Raw genomic sequence first — 5650 nt, 5'->3', positions numbered from 1 at the left:
GTGCAGTAGGTCCATAAAACTGAATTTTCTTGTGCTAAAACAATGCTCACATAAACACTCACACAATAAATAGTGTAAAATTTAAATAAATAAAATAGATTGGTTGATGATCTTTTGAAAGGACAATGGCCGACAAAACGTTAATCCCATGAGATGGTTCTAATGCTGTTTTGTAAATTCCGTCGCAGGCGTGCCCACAATAAAAACTCTTCCACAGAATCGGTACAAGGAATTCCTTCTGTCCTCAAAGCAGCTTTGAGGATTAACCTCCAAACAGGAAGTACATTTCCATCCCACTTCCTGTTTCCATTGCCACATATGTGTCATCAGTTCGTCTCGCATCTCAGACGGCATTCGTGTTGGCACGGATGTGGCGGCCATTTTATTTCCCCGCGGGGCGAATATTTGTTATTTTAATTAGCGTGGCTTGTGTCGCTAGCGCTTAGTTTTTTTGGCGACGGGTTCAAATTCTTCTCAAGAGGAGACACAGGATTTAGCAGCGGGTTCACACCTTTGGAGAAACAGGTTGTGGTATGTGGCCGCTGGTCTGGGTGTGGTTGGTGGAATTCTCCAGCTTAGGTTAACTGACTTTGGTGACCAATTAGCCAAGGCAAGGCAACTTTATTCATGCAGCAGTTTTCATTCACAAAGCAGACTCAAAAGTGCTTCACGTGGAAACATTTTCATACGATATAATAAAATAGAATAGATGCGTAAAAGAAACAAATGGCAAAGTTAAAAAATGCATTGTAGAAAGAACAGAAAAGCTAAAGCACACATAAAAGTCTGCAGTCTAGTTTTTGAAAGTGGTCAGAGTTGGGGGCAAGTCTTAAATCCTCTGGGAGTTTATTCCAACGATTCGCTGCATCGTAAGTAAATCCTGCTTTCCCATGTTTCGTGTTTACTCTGGGGATAATTAACAGATTGGTCTCAGAAGATCTTAGTGTTCTAGGAGGCTTATGTAAGCTATAAGATAGCAATAAGCTAGCTTCAATTTCTGAAACAAATTGTCCAACAAATCTGTTTAGACAACAATGTGCTTTTTTATGTTTGGTTTATCAGGGTTAAGTATTTAAATACTGCTTGATTTTTTCTACTGCAGAAGATTAAATAAGCAAACATATTTTTGTGTTTACTCTGTATTGGCGGCCTTCTCTTTTGTATTATGTCTCTAGGGAAGCCTGTTTCACCTGTGTGTTGGTTTTTTTATGCTCCCTGCCGTCCTAATAAAGACTGTCCCATGCTCTCTTGTCAGGTGTAAAACTGTTTGTTGTCATTTATAAACATTAAAGGAGAATCTGTACGCTGGCCCTTTAAGAACCATATGTGTGTGTGTGTGTGGAAAGCTATTAGACAAGGCCGTACACAACACCTCAAAGTTTCCAGGGAAATTGTTTGGAATAGCTTCCAGTGATACTTTTTTCCTCTCTCTCGCATGTGTTCTATTGTGCTCTCTTTCTCTCTCTACAGTTACATAAACTCTCTCTCCATCTCTCTCTCTCCCCCCTTCCCTCCCTCCCAAGCCAACGCCCTAGTTCAGTACTCCGTCTTACACCTCTCCCTCATGACTCACTCAACGTTTCCAAAGAGGTCCTCCCTCACAGAGATCCGGTTCGGTGTATTAGTGGAGCTGGGCTCTCCGGCCCTGTGCTTCCTCTAGCATTGGAAGTGGGGGCTTCCAGTGATCCCCCTTCTGTGTAAACTTCCCTTCTGTCTGTCTGTCTGTCTGTCTGTCTGTCTGTCTGTCTGTCTGTCTGTCTGTCTGTCTGTCTGTCTGTCTGTCTGTCTGTCTGTCTGTCTGTCTGTCTGTCTGTCTGTCTGTCTGTCTGTCTGTCTGTCTGTCTGTCTCTCTCTCTCTCTCTCTCTCTCTCTCTCTCTCTCTCTCTCTCTCTCTCTCTCTCTCTCTCTCTCTCTCTCTCTCTCTCTCTCTCTCTCTCTCTGTGTGTGTGTGTCTAAACTTCACCCGTGGAGTAGGGGTTCCCCTTTTAGTTGTCATTGTTTTGTTGTCAAGGAGTCCCCACTTGGTCAGCAAAACACTAAAGTGTGTCGTCATGGTATTAGTCCCAATGATAACAAGGAGTGATAGCTGTGTTTGTGCGCAAGAACAACGTGTCGGCCTACTTAGCCCTGAGAGTTCAGCACTGGAATTCAGTATGGGTGGCAAGCCTGCCTACACTGACAGAAAACTTTTCTCCCTATTGGACGCCGTTGTTCTCAGAATACACCCCCTGTCTGCCCGTCCGCCCCGTCTGACGCGTTGGTTGCCTTACCGAAGCGCTGCGGCTGTTGTGGTTTCAACACGGGTGTATACTGCCCCCTTGTGGCGTTTTTGGAGAACTGCATCTTTTGTATTTTATCTTTATTTACTTTATCTTGTATTGTTCCTGCTATGTGGCTGTTGATGAACCAAACCTAAGAATTGTACTCTTGTTTACTTGTACAATAAGATGTTATAAAAGTGTGTGTGTGTCTGCATGCTTTTGCGCGTGTGTGTGTGTGTGTGTCTGCATGCTTGTGTGTGTGTATGTGTGTGTGTATGTGTGTGTCTCCTTTTGTCTGTGTGTGTCTGTGCTTGTGTCTCCTTTTGTTTGTGTGTGTGTGCTTGCGCGTGTGTGTGTGTGTCTCCGTGTGTGTGTGTGTGTGTGTGTCTGTGTCTGTGTGTGTGTGTGTGTGTGTGTGTGTGTGTGTGTGTGTGTGTGTGTGTGTCCACAGAAGCCGGTGCAGGTCAGATCGCGGGCATCGCCAGCGCGGTCGGCATGGCGATCCTGGGCGCGGCGTCCAGCTACGTGGCCTACCAGAAGAAGAAGCTCTGCTTCAAGATCCAGGGAGGTGGGTGTCAGGAACTGCAACTCCCATGATGCATTGCGATGGACCAGCCCTGTGTTGGAGCATTAGCATTCCAGCAGGGAGGTGGGTCTCGGATACAATAAGTCCCATGATGCATTGCGATGGACCAGCCCTGTGTTGGAGCATTAGCGTACCAGCAGGGAGGTGGGTCTCAGATACAATAAGTCCCATGATGCATTGCGATGGACCAGCCCTGTGTTGGAGCATTAGCGTACCAGCAGGGAGGTGGGTCTCAGATACAATAAGTCCCATGATGCATTGCGATGGACCAGCCCTGTGTTGGAGCATTAGCGTTCCAGCAGGGAGGTGGGTCTCGGATACAATAAGTCCCATGATGCATTGCGATGGACCAGGCCTGTGCTAGCCAACATGACAGTTGGGTCTAAAAAAAACAACAACTCCCATGATGCATTGCGACTGTTAATGTTTTTGTTTGTGCGATGTTCTCGCAGGAACGGATCCCGAGAGCGGCAAAAACTACGAGGGAAACCGCGGGCAACCAAGACAAAGTAGGTGTACTCTATTGATCCATGTCACCCATTATCATTATTAAATCATTATCCTTATCATCCATTATAATCACTAAATCATTATCGTCATAATCCATTATTCAGCTCATTACTATTACATTATTCTTATCATCTGTAGCATCATGTAGCATCTTACCCTAGCTATCTGTGTTGTGTACGGGGAATGGGTTAACCTCGTGATTGTTGGTTCTTGGCACTTGGGTCTATGAACATCCTTACTGTACTGACAGAGATAAATTATTCTTTCGCTTTCTTCCGACGAATGGAGTGCTAAAGCTTCTGCTAACCTTCCCAGATGCAGGTGGAAATCCCCTCTCAGTTCTCACCAACCTGCTGAGAACCTCCTAGACGTCTTCCAGACGGACGGACGGCCGCCTCTGACCATGTGAACGGACAGACGCAGACTTCGGCAACTTAAGAAAAAAATAAAATAAAAACGGGTTTGTCCGAAAGAAGAGAAGAAGAAGATGTACAAACATTGCCCCTATTTAGTTCACTGCTGTCGGATGCATTTGTGAAGTTCAAGTTCAGTCCGAACTTTACGAGAAATGTAAACGTATCGTAGCCGTACGTAAATCGTTTTTTTGTTTTTTACAATTACATTTTGTGTGGGTTGTATTCAGTCTAGTTTGTTTTTCGCTATTTCCGATCGATGCTACATATTAATTTAACCTGACATCGGGTTTTTGAGATGTTTACCTTGTTTTTTTGTTTGTGGGAGTAGAAATTTGAGGAGATACGATTGGTTACTCACACTCTGTGTTGTGGGTGTGGCCACACGGTTGGGAATGTGCGATTTGGGACGCATTGGGACATTCTTTGTTGTTGCTACTGCGCAACATCGTACGTTAGCAAAGACCATGCCCCCTTACCCTAACCCCACTAAACCCCGAGGTAGTACACAACCTAGGGCAACACTAGCCGCGTTTACATGGACACTTCGGATCCGATTAGATTTGCAATCGGAATAGATCTATTCCTATCATGCAATCCGAATGCATTGTATATGGTATTTACCAAAGTGGTAAGCGTACGTTCATATGTCTCTCACGCACAACCGTTATCTTGGTCTTGACTTATATGATAAATGTAAAGGATAATGTTTTACAGAACGCCAGTCATTGATGGGAACGTAAGCCTCGACAGGGCGAACCGGACCCTGACGCGAAGCGGAGGTCTTGTGCTTCGCTCTGAAGGGTATTATTTTCGATAATGACCGGCGAGGTTCTATAAATTATCCCGCTTATTACACGGCTACTTGCCAAAACGCTGAACACGCCCGATCTCGTCTGATCTCAGAAGCTAAGCAGTGTCGGGCCTGGTTAGTACTTGGATGGGAGACCGCCTGGGAATAGCAGGTGCTGTAAGGGACACTAGATGGAAAATAGCGTTCTGACTAACTCTGGTGCATTTACAGGAATGTTAATTAATGTACACTATCCCAGTTAAATAAAATAAACCAATACAAAATTATTTATTAAAAATATCCTCAAACAGTTGTTTGCGGTGAATACTATTCGTAGTGTTGATCAGCAGAGAAATAGTCCACCGTTGATGTCGCTTAGCAACTAGACACGCTGCTATTGATAAGTTACCGAACTACTTGCGGAGTGATAAGAAAGCCAAAAATCCACTTTCCTTGACAACGGTCAAGTTCGGTGTGCATAAAAGTACAGACGCACTACTGAAGCTGCTGATGCCATCTCTCTGAGTAAAAAAGTAGCCACACCCACCCCAAACTAATCACAATAAGTGTATACATGTCAATTATTGCAGACTACATCACTTCTTCTATTCCGCATGGAATTCTATTCCGATCAGAGGATTGTATTCAGATTGAGGCGTATATATGATCATTTTTTATTCAGATTGGGCTGTTCTTCCACTTCTAATCGGATCAGAAGTTTACATGTAAACGCAGCAACTGTGCTCACGTGCACTGTGAGCTATGTCCTCTTTTACGATTTCATGTCTCAAAGATGGCCGAACCACCGAGTAGCATTGCGTAACCGGCACACGAAGGATTTCCCATCTCAAACGTTATCGTGCTAGTGCTAGCATTCAATTGAAGTGCCTTGAACCTAACCTTAAAGGGCTATTATTCTGGGGTTGCCAGGTTGGTGGATACATAGGACAGCTCGAAGCAATCATTAATCGCAATGCCAGGGATTTAAATGTGTCATTATTGCGCAATGGTCGTAAACAAGCTGTATTTTTGGCGTATCGATTTTTCGCTTGCGTTTGGATTCAAACGTATAAATGATTTAATGTTT

The 5650-nt window shown here is 44.3% G+C and overlaps 1 pseudogene; it reads left to right on the top strand.

Annotated features, from left to right (window-relative positions):
- The first annotated feature begins 4623 nt into the window (after positions 1–4623).
- Positions 4624–4747, top strand: LOC130386782 (5S ribosomal RNA; annotated as a pseudogene).
- The last annotated feature ends 903 nt before the right edge of the window (positions 4748–5650 follow it).

The sequence above is a fragment of the Gadus chalcogrammus genome, chromosome 7 (assembly GCF_026213295.1).
Source record: "Gadus chalcogrammus isolate NIFS_2021 chromosome 7, NIFS_Gcha_1.0, whole genome shotgun sequence".
NCBI lineage: Eukaryota > Metazoa > Chordata > Actinopteri > Gadiformes > Gadidae > Gadus > Gadus chalcogrammus.
The sequence above is the reverse complement of the archived record's forward strand: the minus strand, read 5'-3'. Positions and strand labels throughout refer to the sequence as shown.